The following is a 15,079-nucleotide window of genomic DNA, read 5'->3' on the forward strand; positions in this document are numbered from 1 at the left end:
ACAGCAAATCGCACTGCGGGCATCTTTTTTTTCTTTTTGCCACACACAGCCAATCGCACTGCGTGCATGTTTTTTTTTTCCTTTTTGCCACACACAGCCAATCGCACTGTGGGCATCTTTTTTTTTTCTTTTTGCCGCACACAGCCAATCGGACTGCAGGCATATTTTTTTTGCTTTTTGCCACACACAGTCAATCGCATCACAGACACCCTTTCTTTTCCACACACTGCCAATCGCACTGCGGGCATCTTTTTTTTTTCTTTTTGCCACACACAGCCAATCGCACTGCGGGCATGTTTTTTTTTTTTGCCACACACAGCCAATTGCACTGCGGGCGTCTTTCTTTTTTCTTTTTGCCACACACAGCCAATCGCACTGCGGGCATCTTTTTTTTTTCTTTTTGCCACACACAGCCAATCGCACTGCGGGCATGTTTTTTTTTTTTGCCACACACAGCCAATTGCACTGCGGGCGTCTTTCTTTTTTCTTTTTGCCACACACAGCCAATCGCACTGCGGACATGTATTTTTTTTCTTTTTGCCAGACACAGCCAATTGCACTGCGGGCATCCTTTTTTTCTTTGCTTTTTGCCACACACAGCCAATCGCACTGCGGGCATCTTTTTTGTTTTTTCTTTTTGCCACACACAGCCAATCGCACTGCGGGCATGTTTTTTTTCTTTTTGCCACACACAGCCAATCGCACCACAGACATCCTTTTTTTTCCACACACAGCCAATCGCACTGCGGGCATCTTTTTTTTTATTTTTGCCACACACAGCCAATCGCACTGCGGGCATGTTTTTTTTTCTTTTTGCCACACACAGCCAATCGCACTGCGGGCATATTTATTTTTGGCCACACACAGCCAATCGCACTGCGGGCATCTTTTTTTTTTTTTGCTTTTTGCCACACACAGTCAATCGCATCACAGACACCATTTCTTTTCCACACACTGCCAATCGCAATGCGGGCATCTTTTTTTTTTCCTTTTTGCCACACACAGCCATTCGCACTGCGGGCATCTTTTTTTTCTTTTTGCCACACACAGCCAATCACACCACTGAAATCCTTTTTTTTCCACACACAGCCAATCGCACTGCGGGCATCTTTTTTTTTATTTTTGCCACACACAGCCAATCGCACTGCGGGCATGTTTTTCTTTTCTTTTTGCCACACACAGCCAATCGCACTGCGGGCATATTTATTTTTTGCCACACACAGCCAATCGCACTGCGGGCATCTTTTTTTTTTTTTGCTTTTTGCCACACACAGTCAATCGCATCACAGACACCATTTCTTTTCCACACACTGCCAATCGCACTGCGGGCATCTTTTTTTCTTTTTTTCCTTTTTGCCACACACAGCCAATTGCACTGCGGGCATATTCTTTTTTTTCTTTTTGCCACACACAGCAAATCGCACTGCGGGCATCTTTTTTTTCTTTTTGCCACACACAGCCAATCTCACTGCGTGCATGTTTTTTTTTTCCTTTTTGCCACACACAGCCAATCGCACTGCGGGCATCTTTTTTTTTTTTGCTTTTTGCCACACACACACACACAGTCAATCGCATCACAGACAGCATTTCTTTTCCACACAACGCCAATCGCACTGCGGGCAGCTTTTTTTCTTTTTTTCCTTTTTGCCACACACAGCCAATCACACTGCGGGCATGTTTTTTTTTTCTTTTTGCCACACACAGCCAATCGCACTGTGGGCATCTTTTTTTTTTTTTGCTTTTTGCCACACACAGTCAATCGCATCACAGACACCATTTCTTTTCCACACACTGCCAATCGCACTGCGGGCATCTGTTTTTCTTTTTTTCCTTTTTGCCACACACAGCCAATCGCACTGCTGGCATCTTTTTTTTCTTTTTGCCACACAGCCAATCGCACTGTGGGCATCTTTTTTTTTTTCCTTTTTGCCACACACAGCCAATCGCATCACAGACACCCTTTCTTTTCCACACACTGCCAATCGCACTGCGGGCATCTTTTTTTTTTCCTTTTTGCCACACACAGCCAATCGCACTGCGGGCAGGTTTTTTGTTCTTTTTGCCACACACAGCCAATCGCACCACAGTCATCCTTTTTTTCCCCACAAACAGCCAATCGCACTGCGGGCATATTTATTTTTTTCTTTTTGCCACACACAGCCAATCGCATCACAAACACCCTTTCTTTTCCACACACTGCCAATCGCACTGCGGGCATCTTTTTTTTATTTTTTTTGCCACACACAGCCAATCGCACTGCGGGCATCTTTTTTTTCTCTTTGCCACACACAGCCAATCGCACCACAGACATTCTTTGTTTCCACACACAGCTAATCGCACTGTGGGCATCATTTTTTTCCCCCACTTACAGCCAATCGCACTGCGGGTATCTTTTTTTTCTTTTTTCCACACACAGCCAATCGCATCACAGACACCCTTTCTTTTCCACACACTGCCAATCGCACTGCGGGCATCTTTTTATTTATTTTTTTCCTTTTTGCCACACACAGCCAATCGCACTGCGGGCAGGTTTTTTGTTCTTTTTGCCACACACAGCCAATCGCACCACAGTCATCCTTTTTTTCCACAAACAACCAATCGCACTGCGGGCATCTTTTTTTTCTTTTTGCCACACACAGCGAATTGCACCATAGACACTTTTTTTTTCACACACAGCCAATCGCACTGCGGGCATTTTTTTTTTCTTTTTGCCACACACAGCCAATCGCACTGCGGGTATCTTTTTTTTTTTGCTTTTTGCCACACACAGTCAAACGCATCACAGACACCCTTTCTTTTCCACACACTGCCAATCGCACTGCGGGCATCTTTTTTTTCTCTTTGCCACACACAGCCAATCGCACCACAGACATTCTTTGTTTCCACACACAGCTAATCGCACTGCGGGCATCATTTATTTCCCCCACACACAGCCAATCGCACTGCCGGTATCTTTTTTTTCTTTTTGCCACACACAGCCAATCGCACCATAGACACCCTTTTTTTTCCACACACAGCCAATTGCAGTGCGGGCATGTTTTTTTTTTTTTTTGCCACACACAGCCAATCGCACTGCGGGCATCTTTTTATTTTTTTCTTTTTGCCACACACAGCCAATCGCACTGCGGGCATCTTTTTTTTATCTTTTTGCCACCCACAGCCAATCGCACTGCGGGCATGTTTTTTTTTTTTTCTTTTTGCCACACACAGCCAATCGCACTGCGGGCATGTTTTTTTTTTCTTTTTGCCACACACAGCCAATCGCACTGCGGGCATCTTTTTTTTTTCCTTTTTGCCACACACAGCCAATCGCACTGCGGGTAGGTTTTTTGTTCTTTTTGCCACACACAGCCAATCGCACCACAGTCATCCTTTTTTTCCCCACAAACAGCCAATCGCACTGCGGGCATATTTATTTTTTGCTTTTTGCCACACACAGCCAATCGCATCACAGACACCCTTTCTTTTCCACACACTGCCAATCGCAGTGCGGGCATCTTTTTTTAAATTTTTTTTGCCACACACAGCCAATCGCACGGCGGGCATCTTTTTTTTCTCTTTGCCACACACAGCCAATCGCACCACAGACATTCTTTGTTTCCACACACAGCTAATCGCACTGTGGGCATCATTTTTTCCCCCACTCACAGCCAATCGCACTGCGGGTATCTTTTTTTTCTTTTTTCCACACACAGCCAATCGCATCACAGACACCCTTTCTTTTCCACACACTGCCAATCGCACTGCGGGCATCTTTTATTTATTTTTTTTCCTTTTTGCCACACACAGCCAATCGCACTGCGGGCAGGTTTTTTGTTCTTTTTGCCACACACAGCCAATCGCACCACAGTCATCCTTTTTTTCCACAAACAACCAATCGCACTGCGGGCATCTTTTTTTTCTTTTTGCCACACACAGCGAATCGCACCATAGACACTTTTTTTTTCACACACAGCCAATCGCACTGCGGGCATTATTTTTTTCTTTTTGCCACACACAGCCAATCGCACTGCGGGTATCTTTTTTTTTTTTGCTTTTTGCCACACACAGTCAAACGCATCACAGACACCCTTTCTTTTCCACACACTGCCAATCGCACTGCGGGCATCTTTTTTTTCTCTTTGCCACACACAGCCAATCGCACCACAGACAATCTTTGTTTCCACACACAGCTAATCGCACTGCGGGCATCATTTTTTCCCCCCACACACAGCCAATCGCACTGCCGGTATCTTTTTTTTCTTTTTGCCACACACAGCCAATCGCACCATAGACACACTTTTTTTTCCACACACAGCCAATTGCAGTGCGGGCATGTTTATTTAATTTTTTTTTGCCACACACAGCCAATCGCACTGCGGGCATCTTTTTATTTTTTGCTTTTTGCCACACACAGCCAATCGCACTGCGGGCATCTTTTTTTTCTTCGTTTTGCCACACACAGCCAATCGCACTGCGGGCATCTTTATTTTCTTTTTGCCACACACAGCCAATCTCACCATAGACAGACTTTTTTTGCCACACACAGCCAATCGCACTGCGGGCATGTTTTTTTTTTCTTTTTGCCACACACAGCCAATCGCACTGCGGGCATGTTTTTTTTTTTCTTTTTGCCACACACAGCCAATCGCACTGCGGGCATCTTTTTTTATTCTTTTTGCCACCCACAGCCAATCGCACTGCGGGCATGTTTTTTTTTTTTTCTTTTTGCCACACACAGCCAATCGCACTGTGGGCATCTTTTTTTTTTTTGCTTTTTGCCACACACAGCCAATCGCATCACAGACACCCTTTCTTTTCCACACACTGCCAATCGCACTGCGGGCATCTTTTTTTTTTTCCTTTTTGCCACACACAGCCAATCGCACTGCGGGCATCTTTATTTTTTTTTCTTTTTGCCACACACAGCCAATCGCACCATAGACACCCTTTCTTTTGCCACACACAACCAATCGCACTGCGGGCGTCTTTCTTTTTTCTTTTTGCCACACACAGCCAATCGCACTGTGGGCATGTATTTTTTTTGTTTTTGCCAGACACAGCCAATTGCACTGCGGGCATCCTTTTTTTCTTTGCTTTTTGCCACACACAGCCAATCGCACTGCGGGCATCTTTTTTGTTTTTTCTTTTTGCCACACACAGCCAATCGCACTGCGGGCATTTTTTTTTTCTTTTTGCCACACACAGCCAATCGCACCACAGACATACTTTTTTTTCCACACACAGCCAATCGCACTGCGGGCATGTTTTTTTTTTCTTTTTGCCACACACAGCCAATCGCACTGCGGGCATATTTATTTTTTGCCACACACAGCCAATCGCACTGCGGGCATCTTTTTTTTTTTTGCTTTTTGCCACACACAGTCAATCGCATCACAGACACAATTTATTTTCCACACACTGCCAATCGCAATGCGGGCATCTTTTTTTTTTCCTTTTTGCCACACACAGCCAATCGCACTGCGGGCATCTTTTTTGTTTTTTCTTTTTGCCACACACAGCCAATCGCACTGCGGGCATGTTTTTTTTCTTTTTGCCACACACAGCCAATCACACCACAGACATCCTTTTTTTTCCACACACAGCCAATCGCACTGCGGGCATCTTTTTTTTTCTTTTTGCCACACACAGCCAATCGCACTGCGGGCATATTTATTTTTTGCCACACACAGCCAATCGCACTGCGGGCATCTTTTTATTTTTTTGCTTTTTGCCACACACAGTCAATCGCATCACAGACACCACTTCTTTTCCACACACTGCCAATCGCACTGCGGGCATCTTTTTTTCTTTTTTTCCTTTTTGCCACACACAGCCAATCGCACTGCGGGCATATTCTTTTTTTTCTTTTTGCCACACACAGCAAATCGCACTGCGGGCATCTTTTTTTTCTTTTTGCCACACACAGCCAATCGCACTGCGTGCATGTTTTTTTTTTCCTTTTTGCCACACACAGCCAATCGCTCTGCGGGCATCTTTTTTTTTTTTGCTTTTTGCCACACACAAGGGGGCACCCTCTACATCTAGAGTAAAGAAGGTTTCTACACCGATATAGAAGGGGGTTCTTTACTGTAAGAGCAGTGAGACTATGGAACTCTCAGCCTGAGGACGTGGTGATGGCAAAGTTGGTAAAAGAATATAAGAGGGGCCTGGACGCCTTTCTTGAGCGATACAATCTTACATGTTATATCACTGATTACTACAGAAGGTTTGGTGATCCGGGGATTATTCTAATCGCCAGATTGGAGTCATGGAGGATTTTTTTTCCCCTGTGATATCGCTGCGCTTTTTTCAATGGGAACGCAGCGATATTGCAGCATGAAAAAAACGCTAGTGGGTAAAAGCCCTAAGGCCTCCTGTCCACGGGCAATTCTGCATTGCGTTATCCGCGGCGATAATCCACATGCGGGTAACACAATGAACGCTTGCCATAGGACAACTATGGAAAGCGCAGCCCGATGTACACAAATGGGGGTTGGATCTCAGTGGCAGGTTGGGGCACAGGCGGAGAGGTTGGATCCTGGAGCCGTGCGGACATCAGTCATGACTGCAAATTCTGTCAAGGCAAAAGAGGACATTACTGGTACCATGTACAACACATACTGAGGGGGTAATGCCAACCTGGCACCAGTGCAGGGCAGTCACCATTTTCTGAACTGAACAATTACTTATGAGAATGCAGTCAGATTTTCTTTTGATGATCACAAGATTCATTGCGAGTTGCCGTAATCTTACCATGACTGGAGAAAACACAGCTACACCCTACTGGCTCTGCTACATCCTTAGGTCTCTAGGAGTTTATAAACTTTTGGGCATAACACTTACCAGAGGATTGCACATGTGAAGGGATCTCTGCCTAAGGGCTTATTTAGACAACCGTATATATAATGTATACGGTGTCCTTGTCTGCAGGGGGGGTGAGGATGGAAGAGCCAGGAGCAGGAACTGAGCTCCTGCCCCCTCTCCGCCCCTTGCCACTATTTGCAATAGGAGAGGGCGAGACAGGGGCGCAGCTAAGTCCCGGTGCTTAGCTCCGCCCCCGCCCCTCCCATTGCAAATAGTGGTGAGGGGCGGGGAAGCGGTGGGAGCTCAGTTTCTGCTCCTGGCTCTTCTATCCTCGCCACCCTGCAGACAAGGACACCGTATATCGGCTCGGCGTGAAAACCGAGCCGATATAAGGTCGTCTGAAATAGTCCTAAGGGACTCAGTCCCAGGAAATTACAGGCATCTGCGTACTTTTTCACTGTGGGAAATGTGCTCTTTTGTAAATGTGCTCTGATGTGTTTTTCATCTGCTGCACTATGTTTTTTGTATAGTCGAGTCGCTCGGTCTTGTTTCTACTTGGAAGGTTTGGCTTTTTGGCCACAATTCATCCATGAAGATCACTTCTGACCAGACTTCTCTGAACAGTAGATGGGTGTACCTGGGTCCCACTGGTCTCTACTAGTTCTGAGCCGATGGCACTATTGGGTATTTTCCGATTTGGAAGGGAAGTAAGCATGTGTCTTTCATCTACTGCATCAACCTCCCTTAGCCGACCACTGCATCTACAGTCCTCAATGTTGGCCCTTTTTTTTGCCCTTTCAAAAAAAACCTTGAACAGCACATGTTAAAACTCCATTTTATTTTGAAATCTTTATTTTGAAAACTGGGAAAATAAGGATTCCGAATCTGGCACTCAATGTCCTCCGCTTGTTCCAGCTGCAATCTGACAGGGAAGATGAATCTGTATGGCATCTGGACAGCTCTCTTCCCTCGTAGAACTTCAGGCTGGGGTTGGGGTCCTTCCTCTTCCTCATGACTCTTCCAGGCTGCAAGAAAATGAAACCCAAATGATTTGAATGACCTCATTAAGATTCTCAAGTGCATAACTGCCAGCACCCAGTCTTTGGTGGCCCTGGCGACCCCGCAATATACAGAGGCCCTGGCGACCCGGTGACATTTAAAGGCCCTGGTGATATAGTTCCCATTCCTTTGTGGTATATTGATAGCTAGAGCTCCCAGTCTTCTGTAGCACATCGGTAACTGGAGCTCCCTGGTGGTTCAGCCATGCGCACAGCACCAGCTCCTACCATAGTTTATTACATACCAATAAGTGGATAATTTCACATACCTGCTTGTTTCTCCATCTGCACCAAAGTATCTTCTGTGGGGGCTCGTCCAGTAGCTTCTCTGCCAGATGACAACCACGAGCCTTCAGTAATCTGCCAAAAACTTTTTCAGGTTATATCACAATACCAAATAAGACGATGCAACCAGAAAATCAGCATTAACATCCTACGTTCTCGATCCATCAGCCCCATACCTTACATGTGGTTGGGAGATCAATTCATTTCCACAATTATTAGTCCACCATAGTAGATACAATACATAGGTGGATACAGTAGTTCCTTTCCTATTCCTATGTATTGTGGACTTGACAGCTGATGACCCCGGTGAAGAGAGCTAAAAGGTGGATCCTATATTTGTCAATGAAATGATTAGCCAATAGCCATGCATTGGCTGTTGGTTGTCCCTCTGTGTCACAGGGAATATATGAACCAGGTGAACACTACAAATTTGCTGGGGAAAAAAAGGTGTCTACCTGAAAAGGAAATCCCCCTTAAAATTTGAAAAAAATTGCGCCCCCTAGTCAGAATTAGCCGCCTCCCGGCTTGTCCCAGTTTTTCCTGGCAAGAGACCATCTCTTAGGTATTCCAATCCCCTTGCTGACGTGATTCATTAGTGACCCGGTTCTACATTTCATTTAAAGGCTTTTTCTGAGTCAGGCAAGTGTTTATTTTTTGCGCGGGCAAAAAAAGCGCTTCTAAAATAACCAATGGGTTCCTATAGAAGGGCTCACATCAAAGAATGTAGTTGCGTAAAACGGTTCGCACACCTAACAAAGATAGGACATGCTGCAGGTCACATGCAGCTCTGCGGTGTGCACCAAACATAGGACCTGTCCTATTTTTGGTGTGCTCTGTGCAGGAGTTTCCATTGACCCCTATGGGAGCAGGAGCTTATGCAGGACATTTAAAACCTGCTGTCCAGACGCACATTTTAAATGACTGCTGTAAACTCCTATTAGTCCTCGCGGAGATGAGGAGACTCCCTGAGGGTTCCCTTAATCCCTGCGGGGACTAACAGGAATTTACAACAGGACATTTACAATGTGCTTCTCGGCAGCATGTTTTAAAATGTCCTGCTGTAACCAGCGGGGTATTCCTCCAGCTCTGCTGGTGGGCAATTCCCCAGCAGTTCAGAGCAGTAGGGGACTCTCTCCCCCAGGGATTTCCATATAGCAGGAATACAGAGGGGGTGGAGTTACGGGGCTTTCCGGAGGGCTTTCCAGAAAGCGTGGGTGGAGGGGGTGGGGCTAGAGGATCCACGCTCTAGCCCCACCCTCTATATATTTGCTATGGGAAATCTGAGAGAAGCCCTATAGCTCCACCCACTCTCTAGCCCCACCAACTCTCTCTGCGCTATGGGGATATTTAAAGCCCTTCCCTGAAAATCACTGCAGGGGTTGCTGGCAGCCCATTGCTTGCAATGGGGCCATCGGCAGCAGTTGCAGCCCCATTGAAGGCAATGGGCACAGACCTGCATTCATGCATGTTTGTGCACATACATGGGTACACACTTTTGTGCGCACCTATGCACGGCACACGCACACGCTCGTGTGAAGCCACCCTTAGAGTGTGTTCACACAGGACAGAAATGCTGCAGAACATCTGCAGCATCTTACAGGACGAGCGTTATGGATAGGATTTCAAAAAATTCCATCCACAGGCTGCAAAAAAAGTGCAGCATAAATTGACCCGTGCCACGGATTTTACATCTACAGCAGGTCAATTCATACTGGGCATGTTCACACTTTCATATGAAGGGCTGAAATCCGTGGCAAATCTACATCAAAACCTGCGCCATTTAGCACGGATTTGGTGCGAATCTTGTAGCTGCAGAAAATCCAGTGAATTTGCAATGTGTGAAGAAACCAGAAAGCTGGAAAAGTCTCAAAACACATCCAAGAAACATTCGCTGTTTTTCAACTTTAGGCCACTCCCACACAAACGTTTATAAACACGCTGCGTTTTTCAGCGTTGAGAGCAGCGTCTTTACAGCATATTTTCTGTAGTAACACCGATGACATCACTTTTTTCTCTCTCCCAGCGGCATTACAAGAGTAAAAAACACACTCCAGAAACACGCTGCAACGCATGAAAGTAGAACATGCAGCGTTACTTTTAGCGACCGTTATAAAAGCCAAATGATCTTTTTGCCACACACAGTGAATCGCAGTGCGGGCATCTTTTTTTGTTTTTCGACACACATGGCCAATTGCACCACAAGCACATTTCTTTTTATTGCCACACACAGCCAATCGCACTGCGAGCATCTTTTTTTTTTGTCACACAGCTAATCGCAGTGCGGGCATGTTTTTTTTCCTTCTTGCCACACACAGCCAATCGCAGTGCGGGCATCTTTTTTTTTTCTTTGTGCCACACACAGCCAATCGCACTGTGGGCATGTTTTTTTTTCTTCTTGCCACACACAGCCAATCGCACTGCAGGCATCTTTTTTTTTCTTTTTGCCACACACAGCCAATCGCACTGCGGGCATCTTTTTTTTTGCTTTTTGCCACACACAGTCAATCTCATCACAGACACCCTTTCTTTTCCACACACTGCCAATCGCACTGCGGGCATCTTTTTTTTTTCTTTTTGCCACACACAGCCAATCGCACTGCGGGCATGTATTTTTTTTTTGCCACACACAGCCAATCGCACTGCGGGCATCTTTTTATTTTTTTATTTTTGCCACACACAGCCAATCGCACTGCGGGCATCTTTTTTTTGTTCTTTTTGCCACACACAGCCAATCGCACTGCGGGCATCTTTATTTTCTTTTTGCCACACACAGCCAATCTCACCATAGACAGACTTTTTTGCCACACACAGCCAATCGCACTGCGGGCATGTTTTTTTTTTCTTTTTGCCACACACAGCCAATCGCACTGCGGGATTCTTTTATTTTTTTCTTTTTGCCACACACAGCCAATCGCACCATAGACACACCTTTTTTTCCTCACACAGCCAATTGCAGTGCGGGCATCTTTTTTTTTTCTTTTTGCCACACACAGCCAATCGCACAGCGGGCATATTTATTTTTTGCTTTTTGCCACACACAGCCAATCGCATCACAGACACCCTTTCTTTTCCACACACTGCCAATCGCACTGCGGGCATCTTTTTTAAAATTTTTTTGCCACACACAGCCAATCGCACTGCGGGCATCTTTTTTTTCTCTTTGCCACACACAACCAATCGCACCACAGACATTCTTTGTTTCCACACACAGCTAATCGCACTGTGGGCATCATTTTTTTCCCCCACTCACAGCCAATCGCACTGCGGGTATCTTTTTTTTCTCTTTTCCACACACAGCCAATCGCATCACAGATACCCTTTATTTTTCACACACTGCCAATCGCACTGCGGGCATCTTTTATTTTTTTTTTTCCTTTTTGCCACACACAGCCAATCGCACTGCGGGCAGGTTTTTTGTTCTTTTTGCCACACACAGCCAATCGCACCACAGTCATCCTTTTTTTTTCCACAAATAGCCAATCGCACTGCGGGCATCTTTTTTTTCTTTTTGCCACACACGGCCAATCGCACTGCGGGTATCTTTTTTTTTTTGCTTTTTGCCACACACAGTCAAACGCATCACAGACACCCTTTCTTTTCCACACACTGCCAATCGCACTGCGGGCATCTTTTTTTTCTCTTTGCCACACACAGCCAATCGCACCACAGACACTCTTTGTTTCCACACACACAGCTAATCGCACTGCGGGCATCATTTTTTTCCCCCACACACAGCCAATCGCACTGCCGGTATGTTTTTTTTCTTTTTGCCACACACAGCCAATCGCACCATAGACACCCTTTTTTTTCCACACACAGCCAATTGCAGTGCGGGCATGTTTTTTTTTTTTTTGCCACACATAGCCAATCGCACTGCGGGCATCTTTTTTTTTTCTTTTTGCCACACACAGCCAATCGCACTGCGGGCATCTTTTTTTTTTCCTTTTTGCCACACACAGCCAATCGCACTGCGGGCATCTTTATTTTCTTTTTGCCACACACAGCCAATCTCACCATAGACAGATTGTTTTTGCCACACACAGCCAATCGCACTGCGGGCATGTTTTTTTTTTCTTTTTGCCACACACAGCCAATCGCACTGTGGGCATGTTTTTTTTTTGCTTTTTGCCACACACAGCCAATCGCACTGCGGGCATCTTTTTTTTTTCTTTTTGCCACCCACAGCCAATTGCACTGTGGGCATGTTTTGTTTTTTTTTCTTTTTGCCACACACAGCCAATCGCACTGTGGGCATCTTTTTTTTTTTTGCTTTTTGCCACACACAGCCAATCGCATCACAGACACCCTTTCTTTTCCACACACTGCCAATCGCACTGCGGGCATATATTTTTTTTCCTTTTTGCCACACACAGCCAATCGCACTGTGGGCATCTTTTTTTTTTTTTGCTTTTTGCCACACACAGCCAATCGCACCATAGACACCCTTTCTTTTGCCACACACAACCAATCGCACTGCGGGCGTCTTTCTTTTTTCTTTTTGCCACACACAGCCAATCGCACTGTGGGCATGTATTTTTTTTCTTTTTGCCACACACAGCCAATTGCACTGCAGGCATCCTTTTTTTCTTTGCTTTTTGCCACACACAGCCAATCGTACTGCGGGCATCTTTTTTGTTTTTTCTTTTTGTCACACACAGCCAATCGCACTGCGGGCATGTTTTTTTTCTTTTTGCCACACACAGCCAATCGCACCACAGACATCCTTTTTTTTCCACACACAGCCAATCGCACTGCAGGCATCTTTTTTTTTATTTTTGCCACACACAGCCAATCGCACTGCGGGCATGTTTTTTTTTTCTTTTTGCCACACACAGCCAATCGCACTGCGGGCATATTTATTTTTTGCCACACACAGCCAATCGCACTGCGGGCATCTATTTTTTTTTTGCTTTTTGCCACACACAGCCAATCGCACTGCGGGCAGGTTTTTTGTTCTTTTTGCCACACACAGACAATCGCACCACAGTCATCCTTTTTTTCCCACAAACAGCCAATCGCACTGCGGGCATCTTTTTTTTCTTTTTGCCACACACAGCGAATCGCCCCATAGACACTTTTTTTTTCACACACAGCCAATCGCACTGCGGGCATTTTGTTTTCTTTTTGCCACATACAGCCAATCCCACTGCGGGTATCTTTTTTTTTTTGCTTTTTGCCACACACAGTCAAACGCATCACAGACACCCTTTCTTTTCCACACACTGCCAATCGCACTGCGGGCATCTTTTTTTTCTCTTTGCCACACACAGCCAATCGCACCACAGACATTCTTTGTTTCCACACACAGCTAATCGCACTGCGGGCATAATTTTTTTCCCCCACACACAGCCAATCGCACTGCCGGTATCTTTTTTTTCTTTTTGCCACACACAGCCAATCGCACCATAGACACCCTTTTTTTTCCACACACAGCCAATTGCAGTGCGGGCATGTTTTGTTTTTTTTTTGCCACACACAGCCAATCGCACTGCGGGCATCTTTTTATTTTTTTATTTTTGCCACACACAGCCAATCGCACTGCGGGCAACTTTTTTTTTTTCTTTTTGCCACACACAGCCAATCGCACTGCGGGCATCTTTATTTTCTTTTTGCCACACACAGCCAATCTCACCATAGACAGACTTTTTTCGCCACACACAGCCAATCGCACTGCGGGCATGTTTTTTTTTTCTTTTTGCCACACACAGCCAATCGCACTGCGGGCATCTTTTAATTTTTTTCTTTTTGCCACACACAGCCAATCGCACTGCGGGCATCTTTTTTTTTTTCCTTTTTGCCACACACAGCCAATCGCACTGCGGGCATCTTTATTTTCTTTTTGCCACACACAGCCAATCTCACCATAGACAGACTTTTTTTGCCACACACAGCCAATCGCACTGCGGGCATGTTTTTTTTTTTCTTTTTGCCACTCACAGCCAATCGCACTGCGGGCATGTTTTTTTTTTTTTCTTTTTGCCACACACAGCCAATCGCACTGTGGGCATCTTTTTTTTTTTTTTCTTTTTGCCACACACAGCCAATCGCATCACAGACACCCTTTCTTTTCCACACACTGCAGATCGCACTGCGGGCATCTTTTTTTTTTTCCTTTTTGCCACACACAGCCAATCGCACTGCGGGCATCTTTTTTTTTTGTCTTTTTGCCACACACAGCCAATCGCACCATAGACACCCTTTCTTTTGGCACACACAACCAATCGCACTGCGGGCGTCTTTCTTTTTTCTTTTTGCCACACACAGCCAATCGCACTGTGGGCATGTATTTTTTTTCTTTTTGCCAGACACAGCCAATTACACTGCGGGCATCCTTTTTTTCTTTGCTTTTTGCCACACACAGCCAATCGCACTGCGGGCATCTTTTTTGTTTTTTCTTTTTGCCACACAGCCAATCGCACTGCGGGCATGTTTTTTTTCTTTTTGCCACACACAGCCAATCGCACCACAGACATCCTTTTTTTTCCACACACAGGCAATCGCACTGCAGGCATCTTTTTTTTTTTTGCTTTTTGCCACACACAGTCAATCGCATCACAGACACCATTTCTTTTCCACACACTGCCAATCGCAATGCGGGCATCTTTTTTTTTTCCTTTTTGCCACACACAGCCAATCGCACTGCGGGCATCTTTTTTGTTTTTTCTTTTTGCCACACACAGCCAATCGCACTGCGGGCATGTTTTTTTTCTTTTTGCCACACACAGCCAATCACACCACAGACATTCTTTTTTTTCCACACACAGCCAATCGCACTGCGGGCATGTTTTTTTTTTCTTTTTGCCACACACAGCCAATCGCACTGCGGGCATATTTATTTTTTGCCACACACAGCCAATCGCACTGCGGGCATCTTTTATTTTTTTTGCTTTTTGCCACACACAGTCAATCGCATCACAGACACCATTTCTTTTCCACACACTGCCAATCGC

The sequence above is a fragment of the Eleutherodactylus coqui genome, chromosome 3, assembly GCF_035609145.1.
Source record: "Eleutherodactylus coqui strain aEleCoq1 chromosome 3, aEleCoq1.hap1, whole genome shotgun sequence".
In the NCBI taxonomy this organism is placed as follows: domain Eukaryota; kingdom Metazoa; phylum Chordata; class Amphibia; order Anura; family Eleutherodactylidae; genus Eleutherodactylus; species Eleutherodactylus coqui.